Source organism: Belonocnema kinseyi, chromosome 6 (genome assembly GCF_010883055.1).
Source record: "Belonocnema kinseyi isolate 2016_QV_RU_SX_M_011 chromosome 6, B_treatae_v1, whole genome shotgun sequence".
NCBI lineage: Eukaryota > Metazoa > Arthropoda > Insecta > Hymenoptera > Cynipidae > Belonocnema > Belonocnema kinseyi.
Genome location: NC_046662.1, coordinates 46,447,235 through 46,465,010, shown reverse-complemented (window position 1 = coordinate 46,465,010; position 17,776 = coordinate 46,447,235).

Genomic DNA, 17,776 nt, shown 5'->3' with positions numbered 1-17,776 from the left:
TTGAAAACAGTTTTATGACTTTTCACTATTTTGAGTTATCTTGGTGTTTTTAATAATAAATAAAAACAAGAGCAAACATATTTATTAGTTAAAAAAAATATTTACAATTTTTAACACCTACAGAGATATATACGTGTTTTATACACGTTCGTGTTTTACAAAATTTGTATTTTCAAAAAAAAATCATTATCATTTGAACTATATCGATTATATTTTACGACGTTTTTCTTTTTTTTATTGTATTGTTTTTCCAGGAAAACTAATATTTTGAATAAAAAAAATCTTTTCAAAATAAAATTCACGCTTTTGAAATAATTTCAAGGTTATGTTCAGATTTTTCAAGATTGAAATCGGTTATTTTGAACAGAAAGTAATAGTTTTAAAAGAAGATTCACAATCTATAATAATTTGTTGTTATTTTTCGTTCGTATGCTACATCCAAAATTGCCATTGCTGATTTAAAATATTTAGATTTTAAGAAATATTTACCATAATTAAACAATCGAGTTAAAATTTCCCATATAAATTGGTATTTTGAAACAAAAAACATTATAGTTTGGACAGAATTTTCAATTTTTTAAACAGTTTAAGGTTATTTGAACTCTCTTCGCAGAAAATCGCTGCTTTTCCAAAAAGTCCTTAGATTTCGTTAAAAATCCTTAGGTGGCGCCAACTATGCAGTTAGCCTATGATCGTTGCAAATGCATGACAAAATAATAACGTTGAATTTAAGAACACATAAAAAGTAATTTACTCACAGTTTTTAATAATTTTTGAATTTTTTGAGTGATCTTTTTGACATTTTCCATTTTCGAAACGAAAGAAAGCTGAAAAAACTACTTTTAGATCAAATATCTGCAGTGCTAAATTTTAAACAGAAATCTTCTCCTTTCAAAATTATTATTTTATTGATAATATTAACTGTGAATAATAGACATTATTTAGTACAATCCTGATCAACGTCTTTTTACTTTAGACAATAAAAAATGATATGTTAATATATTTTCAAGTTTAAAAAAATGAACTAAAATTATAAATTGTAAAAAAATTTAATTAATTTTCATGAATTCATTAAAAAAAGGTTCTTTTCGACATGACAACCTTTTCATGAGATTTAGCTAATAAATAGAATAAATAAATTATGAATATAATAAATAAGTAATAAATAGCATCAAGTTTAATCGTGGGTCAAATTTTATAAATTTTTGTAATTTTATAGTACCTTTTTGAAATTTTATAATTTTATTTATTCTTAATATTGGTACCAAACGGACAATAAGACTTTGGGAAAATTCCAAACTATTCAGATTTTATTTTTTTGTAGAAGTTTCAGTACTTTTGAAAATAATTGAAACCTTGAGAATATTCCAAAAAAATTAAAACGAAATGTACATTTTTTATGGTTCATAACAAATAATGAGAAGCCTTTTAAGAATTTTTAAAGGTTTTATGAGAACAATAAAATTGTCTTAATATTCCTTGTAAAATTTTTAATAATTCCTTTATTTTGAAGATGGTATTCTAAACGAAAATTAAATCGAAATTACAAAACAAATTCTATTATGCTTAATAAATATTTTCAACTATTCAAACAATTTCAAGTTATTTTTATACTTGTAAAAATGTTTTCTTTATATTCCTATAAAAATGTTAAATGATTTTTTATTGTGAAAAATTAACTTTAGGATAATGTTCTAAAATATTTCAAGGTATTTCCAAAAAAATTTCAGAAAATAATCTGGGTGTCTTGAAGGCAAATTTTGTTGTCTTTTAAAAATTTTACGAAAAATTTTAAAAGATATTTAGAACTTTCAGATATATTGAACAAATTTTAAAAAAATGTTTAATTTGATAATCATAAAAAAAGGTTTTTGGAAAATAAAAAAAATGCTCTAGATTATCAGCAAAATTTAAAGTAATATTTTCTGGAAGATTACAATACATTTCTTTTTTTAATTTGCACAATTTAAAAAAAATGGTAGTTTAAAACATTTTCAAGTTTTAAAAAAATTAAATAAAATTACACGTAGTCAACAAAATTCAATTAATGTTAATGAATTCATTTCAAAAATTTGATTTTTCTTCATAACTATTTTCATGAAATTTAGCCCAAGATTTAAGAGGGAAAGGGAATTTTCATTATACTTTTTTTAAAATTAAACATGACTAAAGTTATTTGAAGCTAAAAAATAAATATTGTTACAAATGATTAAAAAATGGAGGGAAATATTTTATTTGTTAATTATAACTTTTTTTAGTAATGAATTGAAGGTGAACTTTTAAAATAAATGTTTTACAATTTTCATTGTTTATTTAACAATAGTTTTTATAATTTAATGTTTCTCGCTCTCACTTTTATTCTTGAAAAGATTCTCCGCAAATTTCATCGATACGTTTTTAGATAAAAAATTTTATTTAGGGATTATAAAATCGTTATTTTTTTACACAATAGGTTTTTATAAATAATTTTTAAACAAATAAAAACTACCAGTGAACTTTCCAGAAAATCTTAAACAGAAACATACTAGTTAAATTTTTAACCAAAAAGATGAACTTTCTCGAAAATAGTTCAATTTTCTACCAAATATTTGAAATTTTAAAGCCCTTAAAGACGAATTTCCAAAAAAAAAGTTTAATTGTTAAACAAAAATTTAAATTTTTAATTAAAAGTGATTTATTAGCCAAGTAATTGAAATATTAAGCCAAAAAGTTTAATTTTCTATGAAACGGTTGAATTTTCAAACCATACAAAAATGTACTTTTAACATCAAAGTTAATTTTCAAAACAAAAAAAGTTGAATATTTATTCTGAAGAAACCATTCTTCTACAAAACAATTTAATTTTCATCCCGAAAATATAAAGGTTAAATAGAAATTTAATTTTTCACTATGTATGTAAAGTTTCCAACAATTTGTATAATTCTTAGGCCAAATAGATGGATTTTCTACAAAAAAATCAATTTTTTAACAAGAAAATAATAATTTTAAACCCAAAATACGAATTTTTAACATAAATGTTTTAAGTTTTCATCGAATAGTTAAATTTTTTAAATTGGATAAAAAATTTGTATAAAAAAAGTTAATTTTCATTGAATTTTTCAATGTTCAAACAAAAAAGACGATTATTCAGCAAAATAGTTGAGCTTTCAAAATAAAAATACGAATTTTAAATGCAAAATTCATTCTCTATCAAATAGTTAAATTTTCAACTAAAATACTTAGATTTTTTAAAGCGAAAAGACTCATTTTTAACAAAATCGTTAAATTTTTAACAACAAAGTTCAGTTTCAACCTGAAAAAAATGAAATTTTCAACCCCCAAAAAAACTTTCTTCAAAACAACTTAACTATCAACCCGCAAATATGAATTTTTATCAGAGATTATTTTTATACGAATTTTTAAATTTTCAAGTGAAAAAGACGATTTTTCTGCATAATAGTTAAGCTCTCAACACAAAAAACGTAAATTAAAAAAAGAGTTTATTTCAAATTTTAAAGCCAAAATAATTGAAGTTTTAACACAAAAATACAAATTTTCAACCCTCAAAGATAAAAATTAATATCCTTAAAGGAATCCCGTAAATTTTTGTAAACCCCTTGAAAAATTTTCAGACCGGATGCGAGAATTCCTTAAAATTTTATAATTTCCGTAGATTTCTTAAAATCCCCTTCAAAAAATTTAGATATTAAACAAGGATATGAAAATTTATATCGTAAATAAAATGTACTCCCTTTCCTCAACTTTCAAATAAAGTATATCAAAATCCACTTTAATTATTTATTCAATTATATCAATCAAATATTTATTAAGAAATAGATTTTTTTCAATTTGGACCTGTTTCTTTATATTTATTTTTTTTTTAAAGTGGACTAAACATTTTTCTTGAAACCAAGTCTAAGAATTTTTACTCGGGTCGTAATATTCTGAATAATTTCATAAAATTTTAAAATATGCAAGATTTTTAAATATTTAAAGAATTCCAAGACTTTTTCATGGGCCTCAATATTTGGAAAAGGAATTAAATAAAGCCACGGAACGTATAAAATGTCAAGGACATCTCACACCGTCTAAAATTTTTAAAGGAATTTACAAAAGTTTGAAAATAATTTACGGGATTCTTAGAAGAATATTTGTTTTTATCTTTAAGGGTTGAAAATTCGTCCTTTTGGATGAAAACTTTAATTATTTTGGTTTAAAATTTAATATTTTATTTAAAACCAACCTTTTTTTAATTCGCCTCTTTGTGTTGAAAACTCAATTATTTTGTTTAAAAAATCGCATTTTTCGCTTAAAAATTAAATAATACGGATAAACATAAACTCTGATAAAAATTCATATTTGCGAGTTAATAGTTAAATTGTTTTAAATAACGCTTTCTTTTTTTGGGTTGCAAAATTCCACTTTTTTAGGTTGAAAATGAACTTTCTTGTTAAAAATTCAACTATTTTGTTAAAAATTCGTCTTTTTAGGTTAAAAATCTAACTCTTTTTAAAAAAATTTAACTATTTGATAGAAAATGAGTTTCTTTTTGTTTAAAATTCGTATTTTTATGTAGAAAACTCAAATATTTTGCAGAAAACATGTTTTTTTCTTTTGAAAATTGAAAACTTCCGTTAAAAATTAACTTGAAAAAAAGTTCAGATCTACTAATTAATATTTTCCTCGAAAATTTATTTATTTTGTAAATATTTTCTTTTTAGATTAAAATTCAACTATTTGGCAAAAAATAAAACGTTCAAAATTCTGTCTTGTGTTGAAAATATCGCTGGTTTGGAAGAAGTTGGTATTTTGTCTTGAAAGTTAAATTACTTATCCGAAAACTCAACTAGTTGGTTGAAAGTTTACTTTTTAAATGAAAATTTACCTATTTTGTTAAAAATTCGTTTTTGAGAGTTAAATTTTTTTTAATTTGGTTGAAAACTGAAATTTTCAATTTCATTTTTTGTTGAAAATTCGTCTTTAAGGGCTCTGAAATCTGAAATATTTGGTAGAAAATTAAACTATTTTCTAGAAGATTCATCTTTTGGTTAAAATTTTAACTATTATGAATTAAAATGAAACTCTTTGGTAGAAGTATAAACTTTTATGTAGAAAATAAACTGTTCTGTTGTAAAATTACATTTCTGTGAATAAAATATTTTTTGGTTTTGCAGAAAATTTATCTATTTGGCTTGAGAATTATACAAATTGTTAAAGATCTTCCCTACATAGTTGAAAATTAACATTCTTTTTAACCTTTATATTTTCGAGATTAAAATTGAATTTTTTTGTGAAAAAATTAATCTTTTTAGCAAGATGATTTAACAATTTTGTTGAAAATTTAACTGTTCGGTTGAAAAATTAACTGTTTGAAAATTCAACTGTTTGGTTGATAATTAACTTTCTGATGAAAATTCATATTTTTGGGTTGAAAATTGAATTTTTTTCTAACCATTTTTGTTTAAATTTAACGTTAAACTCTTTCTTTTGCTGAAAATTAACTTTCTTGTTAAACGTGCATCGGTGTTGTTTGAAAATTAACTTTCAGATAAAAATTTATATTTTTGTGTTTAAAATAGAATTTTAAATTTTAATTTAAATTTAAATTTAAATTTAAATTTAAATTTAAATTTAAATTTAAATTTTAAATTTAAAAATTCTTGTTAAAAGTGCATACAAGTGGTTTGAAAATTCAACCGTTTTACATAAAATTATAGTTTTCGGCTTGAAATCTTAACTTTTAATTGATAAATTAAGTTTTCATACAAATTTATATTTTTTGTTTAAAAACTTAACTGTTTTCTTAAAAAGTAAACTATATTGTTGAAGGTTCCACTGTTTTGTTTAAATTTCAACGATTTTTTTTTAATTTATCTTTTCAAGTTGAAAATTTATGCGTTTTTGTTAAAAACTCATCTATTTTGGTTGAAAATTGAATTATTTTGTTTAAAATTGGTCTTCCTCGATTATAAGTTCAACTAATTGGTTGCTACTTAATAATTTCCTCAGAAATTTAATTATTCGTAAAAATGTTCTTTTTGGGTTGAAAATTAAACTGTTTAAAAGACAATTAAATGTTTAGAATTCAAAGTTTTGTGTTGAAAATTTCGATGTTTTGTAAAAAGTTGGTATTTTGGCTTAAAAACTGGACAACTTGTCTAAACTTAACTATTTGTTTCAAAATTTACTTTTTAAATAAAAATTCACATATTTAAAGAAAAAATCGTTCTTGAAGTTTGCGATTTCAACTATTTGGTTGAAAACCTGTTTTGGTTGAAAATTAAATTTTTTTCTACGAATTCAACTGTTTGATTGAAAATTAACGTTCTGATGGCGATTTATATTTTCGGGTTGAATATTGAATTATTTTCTAGAAAGTTGGTTTCTTCCGACTAAACTTTCAACTTCTTTTTTTTTTGGAAAATCAATTTTCTTGTTTAATTTCTTATAAACATTCAATCGTAAATCATACTCTTTAGCTTAAAATTTCAATTACTTGGTTTAAAATTGAAATTTTTGTTCAAAATTTATATTTTAGTTTTAAAACTTAACTGTTTTATTGAAAAGTCAACTATTTTGAAAATGTCACTAATTTCTTGAAAAATTATTTGCCTGGGTTGAAATGTCAATTTTTTTTTGTTAAAACTTCTATTATTTTAATTTTGAAATTCAACTATTTGTTTAAAAATTCTTCTTCCTAAAAGAAAAAACCTTATATGGTAAATGGACACTCCCTTATCTATAAATAAAAAAACAAAAGATATACGATATAAAAGAATTTTTTCCCCACTTTGAAAGCATCTTACACCCTTGTTCTGTGTCACCCCTCATATGTTCATGGAAATTTATATCTTTCTACTCCAACGATATTACTAGCATTTGTCTGGATTGAATGACCTGATTTTCTCTGAGTGGTTGCATAACTATTGCACTTTGAGAAAATTAAGCCCCAGATCGCCTGCAAGGTCATGTGCGGAAGTGAATTATCTTGATCTAAAGTACCATAATTTACGTTTTATTGCCAAATAAAAGTAACAGAAAGACATTAAATTTCAAAACCTTTTGCGATGGCAATTAGTGAAATTCCAGTGCCTCAAATCAAAATGATAAATCCAGATTTCAGAATCTTTCCCCTATTCCCCTCTTTTCCCCTTTTTAAAGAGAATTTCTCTTCTTTTCCCGTTTTAAGAAAAAATTCACCTTTCGCCTATCCCCCTTTCAGATTTCCCCTTTCATATTTCCCCTTTCCCCCCATTTCTCCTTTTCCACCATTTCTCCTTTTCCCGGTTTGCTCTTCACCCTTTTCAACTTCTTTAAATCTGAATGATGAGTTTAAAATTCAGACTTATTTTCCCTAGTACCCTCTTTCCCTTTTTTGTAAAGAATTCCTTTTTTTCACAGTTTTCAAGCAAAAATCCCATTTTACCCTTTTTTCTCCTCTTCCAATATTTTAAATCTGAATGCTGTAACTAGAATTCAAAGTCATTTTCCCCATTGCCCTGCCTTCCACTTTGTAAATAATTCATCTTCTTTTCCTCTTTATAAAAATTCCCCTTCTTGCCTTTTCCCCTTTTCCCTTCCCAGTTCACCCTTTTCTCCTTTTCCTTTTTTCCCTTGACCCTCTTTAACTCCTTGAAATCTCATTTATAAGTCTAGGCTTCAGGCTTATTTTACCTATTGCCCTCTTTCCCCCTTTTAAAGAACTCCTATTTTAACCAGTTTTCAAGCGAAAATCCCATTTTACATTTTTTTTATTCCCCTTTCCAATGTTTCAAATCTGAATGCTGCGACTAGAATTCAGGCTTATTTTCCCTATTGCGCTCTTTTGTACTTTTAAAAAATTCATCTTCTTTCCCTCTTTAAAAAATTCCCTTTCTTCTCTTTTCCCGTTTTCCCTTTCATTTCACGCCTTTCTCCTTTTCCCCCTTTCCCCTTCGCCGTTTTCAAATCCTTTAAATCCGAATGATGAGTCTAAACTTCTGTTTTATTTTTTCTGTTGCCTTTTTTCCCCTTTTGTAAAGAATTCCTCTTTTTCGCAGTTTTCAAGAAAAAATCACAGTTTACCTTTTTATTTCTTTCCCCTTTTCCTATTTTCCCTTTTCTCTTTGTTAATACTTAAAATCTGAATGCAGAGTCTAGACTTTAGGCTTATTTTCCTTATTTCCCTCTTTTCCCCTTTTGTAAAGAATTCCTTTTTTCCAGTTTTGAAAAAAATCCCATTTTACCCTTTCTTTATTCCATTCTACAATGCTTGAAATCTGAATGCTGCGACTAGAATTCAGACTTATTTTCCATATTGCCATCTTTTCCACTTTTTTAAAAATAAATCTTCTTCTCCTCTTTAAAAAAATTCGCCTTCTTTCCTTTTCCCGTTTGTCCTTTCCAATTTACCCCTTTCTCTTGTTTCTATTTTCTTCTTCACCCATTGTAACTCCTTTAAATCTGAATGCTGAGTCCAGGCTTCAGAAATATTTTTCCTATTTCTCTCTTTTCTCCTGTTGTAAATAATTCCTCTTCTTTCTCCGTTTTTAGGAAAAATTGACCTTTTCACACTTTCTTGTTTTGTCCTTTTCCCTTTTTCTTTGCTTTGAATCTAAATGATGAGTCTAGATGTCAGACTTTTACATTCGAAATGCCATTTTTCCTCTTTTGTGAAGAATTCCTTTCCTGTTAAAAAATTGATTCTTTTCCTTTCTCCTCCTTTCTCATTTTCTCTTTTTCCCCTTTTCCATGCAATCAATAACGGAAAGACATTATATTTTTAAACATTTTCCTATTGCGTTTAGTAAAATTCCACTCCTTCCAATCTAAGCGATGAGTCTAGCTTTTAGAATCTTCTTCCTATTCCCCTATTTCCCCCTTTTTTTAAAGAATTCCTCTTATTTTCCCATTTAAAAAAAATTCCCATTCACTTTCCTCCTTTCCCCTTTCCAATTCCCTCCTTTTTCTTTTTCCCCTTTTCCCCGTCACCCTTTTCCATTCCTTTACATCTGAATGATGAGTCTAGGCTTCAGACCTATTTTCCCTATTGCTCTCTTCCCTCTTTTTGTCAAGAGTTCCTCTTTTTCCTAGTTTAAAAAAAATCACATTTTACCACTATCTTACTTTCCCCTTTTCCCATTTCCCTATTTTCCAATTATTCAAACCTGAATTCTGCGACTAGACTTCAGTCTTATTTTCCCTATTGCCCTCTTTTCCCCTTTTGTAAAGACTTCCTCTTCTTTCTCTCTTTAAAACAAATTCCCCTTTTCCCTTTTAAACTTCTAAAATCTGAATGATGAGTTAAGACTTTAGACTTATTTTTCCTATTTCCCTCTTTTCCCCTTTTGTAGCGAATTCCTCTTCTTTCCCGTTTTAAAAAAATCTTTTACCTTTCTCCCCTTTTCTCCTTTTCTTCTTCTCCCCATTCCCCTTTTTAATACTTCAAATCTCAATGATAACTCTAGACTTTGACTTATTTTCCCTATTGCCCTCTGTTCCCCTTTTGTGAAGAATTACTATTTTTTCCTGTTTAAAAATATTTCCCTTTCCCATTTCACTATCACTCATTTTCACGCTTTCCATTTTCCCTCTTTTTTTCGTTTTTCGCTTAGATGTTAACTGAATTAATAGAAATCAATGAAAATCTTAAAATATTTTTGCTAAAAGTTAATTTTTTTCGCTTGAAAAGTCTACCATTTTATTTATGGTTCGGAATTCATCTGATTTAATTATAAATTACATTATTTGGTTTAAAATGTAATAGTCTGGTTCAAAATGCAACCATTTTGTTAAAAAGTCATATTTTTTGCCAAAACTTAAACCAGATAGTTATTAGATTAACTACTCCGTTTAAAATTTCGTTTGTTTTTTCGTTAAATAATCATCCCTTTGGATAAAAATTAAAATGTTTTGCTGAAAATACGTTCCGTTTCAAGTTGAAAATTAAGTTTTTCAATCAAACGTTTAAGCATTGCATTTTCTTTAAAAATTTATTTCTGTTAGTTTAAAATTCAAATATTTTGTTGAAAAGGAATCATTTTTAGTTGGAAATTAATTGGCTTGGTTAAAAAATCGATTTTCGTTGAAAATTAAATTTTTTGGATTATTTTGAACTCTTATCTTTAGAAATAGTTTGTCTTGAATATTCATCATTGTATTTTATAATTATTCATCTATTTTAATAAAAAATATACTATTTTTCAAAACATTTATTTTTTGGTTGAGACTTAATTTTCTTCACTAGAAAAGTAATTGCCCCATTTTTAGTTGAAAATATTTGCTATTAAATTCATCTTATTCAGTTGAATTAACCTTTTTGGGTTTAAAATTAAAATGTTTATTTGTCTATTTTTAATCAACTTGGTCTTTTTGTTTTGAAAATACTACAATTTGGTAGAAAATTAAACTATTTAGTAAAAAATTAACTTTTTTATTTGCAAAAATATATTTTTGTTGACAATTGATGTTTTTTAGTTTTAAATTGCACTATTTGTTTCTGAATCCAACTTTTTAGATAAAAATTAATTTTTTTCTTTAAAAAATCAAATTTTTGGGTAAAAATTCAACTCTGGCTACACCTTTGTATTTTCAGAATTAATTTTTTTACAGATAATTATCTTTTTTGTTAAAAATTCGGTATTTTTGGTACAAAATGCAACTTATTTTAATTTAAACATTTTCTTGAAAATTCGAATTTTTTACTTCACTTAAACAGTTTTTGATTAAAATAAAAATATTTTTTATTTGGAAATGAAATTATACGTTTTGTTAAGAATTCAGTTTTTTCAACAGCAGTTGATTTCCCGATTGAAAAGATTATTTTTTAACAAAATAATTAACCTTTCAACCAAAGTGATGAATTTTTATCTTAAAACATAAATCATTAACAAAAAAAGTGATTTCTTAGCAAAGTAATTCAACCAAATCTTTCAAACAAATTAGTTGAATACTCAGGCAGAGGAGAATGATTTTTAACCAAAAAGTTGCATTTTCATGCAAAAAAAGAAAATGTCTTCTAAAACAAATGAAGCTTTAAATCAACAAGATGAAAAAAAATGTGTTCGAGTTTTCACACTCCTAAAATGAATTTTTAAACAAGTAATAATTTTATACGAAAAAATTTAATTTTCTTTCGAAACAGACGAATTTTGGACCAAGAGGATGATTTTTTAATAAAATTGTTGAATTTAAAATTCCCCTATTTTAGTTCAAATTTCATCTTTTGTGGACAAATTGAAAAAATTCGGTAGAGAATTAAACTAATTTTTTACTAATCATCCTTTTTCGTTGAAAAAATTCGTCTTTCGGATTAAGGGTTAAATATTTTTCTTAGAAACTTCCATTTGTTAAAAAAATTAATACTCTGACCTTGAAAAAATCAAATAGAATCTTATTTAAATGAAAATTAAACTATTTAAACATTTTTATTTAGAATAAAAATTCATCTGTTTTAAGAAAAATTGTATCTGTTATGGAAAAAATGTAACTGTTTAGTAGAGAATTCAACAATTTTGTGTAAAGTCATCATTTTGGTTAAAAATTCGTCTTTTTGGATTAAAAATTCAATTTTTCACGTAGAAACTTATTTTTGGTTTAAAAATTTATACTTTAATAGTAAGAAATCAATTGAAATCTTTTTAAATAGAAAACTCAAATAGTTTTTACAAAATGTGTGTTTTTAAATTAAAAATTTATCTTTTCTTGCAGAAATGTAATTTTTTAAAATAAAAATTCCAGTTTTCGATTAAAATTTAATATTCAACGCATGAGTGTTCAACTATTTTGTTTGAAAGCTTTGTTTAAAGAAGTTTTCTAAGTAATTATTTTTTTGTTCGGGATTTACATTTTTAGTTGAAAATTCATCTCTGTAATTGAAATTTTAATCGTTTAGTGAAAAAGCTTACTTTTAAGATTTCTCCTTTTCATTTGAAGATTCTCCTTTCGGTAAATAAATAATTTTCTGGGCCTGAAATTTCATTTTATTTGGGTAAAAATGCATCAGTTTCGTGGGAAGTTAATTTTTGGTTGAAAAGTCATATTTTTTGTTTGAAAATTCAATTTTTGTAGAGAAAAATCGTCTTTTGGTTTGAAGTTTCAACAATTTTGATAAACTTTTATTTATTTCTGGATTGAAAATTCTCTATTTATTGAAAATTTGTCTGTTTGGTCTTAAAATTCTTTTTTTTTAAATAAATTTCATCTTTTTTATTGAAATATAAACTATAATACCTTTTTTTGGGCATTTATCTTTTTAGTTTGAAAATTAACGTCTTTTTTAAAAAGCCATCTTCTATAGTAGAAAATACTTTTTTTGTTTAAAATAAATTAATAAATTTGGAAACTGGAATTTATATTCATTCTTCAATAAAATGCAACCATTTGGTAAAGAAGTAAACAATTTTGTTAAAAGCTCATCTCTTTTTGTTTGAAAAATTCGTCTTTTTGGATTAAAAATTAAATTTTTTTGTAGAAAGTTATTTCTTGTTTAAAAATTTATATTTTGACGGTCAAAAGTTAACTGAAATTCTTTTAACACAAAATTAAAATTTTTTCAGAATTGATCTTTTGGTATTAAAAACTCATCCAATTTCGTAGTTTCATTTAATTTATGAAAATTCAAATTTTTTGTTAAAGTTTTTCTTTTTTGTTTGATAATTCAACTATTTTATTGAATCACTTTCATCTGAAATCTTTCTTTTAAGATTCATATTCTTATTTGAAAATGCGTATCTTTGGTTGCAAATTTAACAATTTTGTTGAAGACTAATCTTTTTTAATTGGAAATTCAACTACTTGGGTAAAAGTTAAACTACGCTATTAATATTTCTTAATTCAAGGTCTATGTCTAGTTTAAAACTTAACTATTTAAAGGAAAAGCCTTTTTTTGCATAAAATTAATTTTTTAACGAAAAATGTAATTTTCTCATTTTTTTTAAATTGGTATTTTTTAGTTGAAAATTCTCTTTTGGGCTAAATTATTAAACAATTGAGATGAAATTTTCTTTCTAATTATGTGAAAAATATTTGTTAAAAATTCGTCTTTTTGTTTTTAAAATACTTTTCTTTTTGGTAGAGATTTCATATTTTTTTATTAAAATATATTCTATCATACTTTTTTGTTCGGAATTTATCTTTATAGGTTGAAAACAGAACTATTATAATAAAAATTAAATCATTTTGTTTCAAATTTAAGGGTTTGATTAAAAAGCCATCTTTTACAGTAGAAAATACATTTTTTGTTGAAGATAAATTATTAAATTTAAACATTTTTAATTTGTATCTGAAATACTTTTTCATCCCATTTACAAAAGATTCTAGGTTAAAAGTATTATCAGATTAAAATACTGGTATTTTAATATTCATGATCACGGATAATGAAAAAATTATCAAGGAAAAGTCAGGAAATTTTGAAAATAAATTTCTCGGATACCCTGCCTATTTCTACTAGTAACAAATAGCAAAAAATTTCTGGAAAATAAAAATTACGTAGAATAATAGTACGTCCCTTATACGCCTTAAAATCATTTCCTTTAGAGGCCAATTCGATTTCAAAACCCGCCAGCAATCACAAGATGCCAGGACAAGACTATCTGGGCTTACGAAGTCGTGCAAGGTGTCAGTGCAATTTCTGGCGCTGCACCAAAAATTGCTGAATGAGCTGCGTTGAATGGACATGTGTATTATTCTCATTGTTGTTAGTGAATTATCTGTATTTTTGTTCTTCATAGTGGAAAGGACGATTAGCTAGAGATTATATATTTGAAGCTTCAATACCTTATGCAAATTACTTCTTGAAATTTATTGTAAAAACCCGAAAAAACGACCCACTCATCCCCATTTTAAAATTGCGTTTTATTTACTTAAAACCAATTGCAGATCGAAAATTGGCAGTGCAGGGACAGCAAACTCACTTTTAATTTGGGATTATCTACTGACACTGATGCCAGCATGTGAATTCTCAATTGCAAACATGTATTGTAAATAATGAGAGAACTGCATACGTACCCTCGAAAATAGGCTCGCTCAATGGGTTGACTGAAGTTGTTCAAAATGTGTGTTGTATATAGATAGCTCACACAGCATAAGGATTATGCGGGATTCCTCTGCAGGATTTTGAGGTCATCGATAAAGTACCAAATCACATTTGGGGTAAAAAAAAATTAATTCAATTTGGGTGGAGTTTTGATGAAATTTATTATTGAACTAGCTTTGAATTAAATCTCGGGTGTTTTCGCTTTGTTCTTGTTTATAATAGTGCAGCATTAATCTGTTGAACACTTTGCTTCCTAATTATGTTCAACAAGTAAATGTTTTTTTAATATTTAAAATTTATAAATAAAATTTTTTTAAATATAATATCAGTTGGTGCTCTGACTTCCCACCAACCATAAAAAATAAGAATGCAGTTAGGTCAACCAATTAATTTATTAAGGATTGTTGCTTAGTCTTAAATGAACTGTGAATTATATTAATGACAAAATTTCAATATAAAAAACAATTAATTATGGCATTGTATTAGACATTTTTTATTGAGGGAACTTTTAGTTAAACAAATTAAAAAATTTTCCGAAATTCTTCCTATTTCAATGTTTCTTCTATAAGGAAGCAATGATGCCATAAATCTAAATTTAAAAAATAGATACATTGTTGGAGATGTTCCCAATTTTGTTTATTGTTTATTGGGGTGGCCATTATTTTCCAAAATTATATTTCTTTGTTTTCGCTATTTATTTTTGTTCAAATACCCAAATAAATAATCTCCAATTTAAGCAAAATCCGTTATTATCAAATCGTGTCCCAAAGAACATGAAGTTATCCTTTTATTGAACATAGAAATAAATGAATCTTTTTCTAAATGTGTAATTTAGCCACGAAAATATAATATTAACGTACTTTATAATATGCTATATTGTTCAGAGTACAACATAAAAAAAGAATCGGCTATGATTTTTATTATTATAAAATTTTGAGACCATTTTATAAAGCCCTAAACAATCCCCCATAAGTGCTCATTGGAAGTTTTACGTAATATTAATGTTTTTGATTACATTAAACAAATAATTTTTGCAAAAATTATTATCTAATAGATCATTTTTTTATTTTCACTTCTTTTTAAACTAATGTTGCATTGTTTGAACAATTTTTTGAAACAATTTATTTTTTGTACAAATCGCAAAATAGATTTCAATCATTGGCGTTATTAGTAGTATATTGAATGTCAACAATGTGCATTGAAACAAAAATTATTATTAGTAGTTTAAAAACTATTTAAAATTTTGAAATTACCGAAACCTTTCTCATACTTATCTGTTACCATTTACTGATTTTAAAGTAATTTTCATAATAAATAAATAAATTCATCATTTCTATTCCCTGAAATTGTAAAAGACATTTATTTTTTATTTATATTAATACACTTTTGGAGAGAGAAAAAGTGATAAAGCAATTTAAAATGATTAAAACCCAAAAAGATTGTTTGAAAAACTAAGCAGAATATTAACAAACAATGAAATGTCACAATAATGTAAACATTTCTTGAAAATTTGTTAAGGAAATCTGGTTTCCATCAATGAACTACATACTTAGATATATATATTGTTTAAACAGTTTATAAATTATGGAAACAAATCATAATATTTTTGAAACGTATTATAAGACTTGCAGCTTACATATTATATACCGAATTTTTAATCTTTACACAAAAAATTAATTTAAAAGAATTAAAACTGTTGAAACAAACAAATTTTTCAAGGAGATCTAACTATCGTACTAAATATTTAAGTTTTATAACTTTTGGAGAGATTTGAAAAGTATTTTAAACTAAAACAATTTTATTTAATTTACCAAAAAATGCAAATTTTTTGAGGTTTAAAAACAGAAGGTGTTACAAGTTTTGAAAGGTTAAACAAAAATTCTGGAGATTTCTAGGTAAATTTTGTATGATTTTTTCTTTTCAAAAATAATTTTTCAGAGAAATTTGTAAAAGATTTCAAGTATATAAATTCACACAATTTTCGAAAATAATTGAGTAAGTTTAAGAGATACTTATAAATTTTAAAGAGATTCCAACATTATTTAAAAAGATTTCAGATAATATAAGGAAATTAGATTTTCAAAGAAATTGAATAAACAATTTGGAAATTTTTAAATAATATTAAAAGACTCAAAGAGAATGAAAATATTTTCTTAAGATACCCTGGAAAATTAAAAATCATATTTTATTTTGAAAAATTGATCCCAATAATTTTTTTGAATATTTAAAAAGGTTCAGAAGTTATGAAAAGATACAAAAATAAGTAAATATTCGGATAATTCAGAAAGAATAAAAATAATTTAGAATTTGAAAAGATTTTTAATAATTGTAAACAGAATGTAGATTTTTAACAATTTGGAAAAAATGTAGAAACATTTTAAAAATGTTTTGAGGTTTTAATAGACCAAAGAAATTTTGTTAGGCTTCCCATGAAAATATAAAATAATATTTGATTTTGAAAAATTAATTTTTTAAGACAATTAAAGAAGCTTTAAAATAATTTTTTTAACTTTCAAAGCTTTTTCGCAATTCTAGGGAAAATTTGTTGTTAATATTTTTTAAACTGGCTTCAACTTTAAATAATTTTTTGTAAAGTTCTATAAAATAAAAATATAAAATAAATTTTCTTTTTAGATTACTTTTCGACACATGTGAAATCTTCCAAAATCTTTTTAAATTTTTTCAAGAATCAAAAAAAAAAAAAATATTCATAGAAGTATCAGACAAATAATAAATATAAACTGAACAAACGAATGATTATTTATCAGAAATTTGCATCTTGCATAAGAATTTATTTTTTCTCTGAAATTATAATTTGATTGCAAATTTTTTTCTTTCTTGAAGTAAAAGTTTTTTGATTGAAAATTAAACTATTTTGTAAATAACTAGTCTTTTATCTTTAGATATTCATCTCTGTTGGCTATATATTTTATATATTTTGTTCAAAATGCCACTGTTGAATTAAAAATTTATCTCCAGTGGTTAAAAGTTTATTTACTTGGTAAAAAATTAAACTACTTTATAAAGAATTTACTTTTTTGGTGGAAGTTTCATAATTTTAGCTTTAAATTTATATCTTTGGTTAACGATGTAACTATTTCGTTAAAAATTCGTCTTTTTTGTTGAAAATGACTCTTCTTCCTATAAAATCCATCTATTTAACAGAAAATTTAACTAGTTGGTTAGAAAAAACTTTATTGTTGAAAATTTATATTTTACAGCAAAAACTTGTCACCTTTTTTTGGTATAATATTTTGTTGTAAATTTTTTTTTAAATGAATTTAACTGTTTCCCTTATACAAAATTAATTATTTTTCTTATTAAAGTATTGGGAAAGATAAATTTTCAAAACCGTCCAAATAAATAAACATAACAAATAAGTAGTTATTGTAAATTTGGTATTTTGTATTAAAAATTATTTTCCCACTCAAATGAAAATTTTTTTCAATTTTTGATTGACGATCCTAGTTTAAGAAACAAAAGCTGGGTCCAAAAGCGCAAGTGATTGGTAAAATCGCAACAGCCTTTTTCAAACTTGATTTATTGCAAATTCTTTCATTAGCGCCCTGATGCTTAGGTGGAGACCAACATTATTGCTATTGGCTTGGTCTGGGTCGTTAGTTATGGCGAGGCGGTTTCGAGTGTTTCGTTGCCTCGGTCGTATCTAAAGTTTATACAATAGTGGCGGAACCAAAAGACCTTTACATAGGTCAAAGGTCATAGGTCATAGGTCATAATCGGTATCATGAAGCTACTTCTACTTAATATTATTATTGTACCATT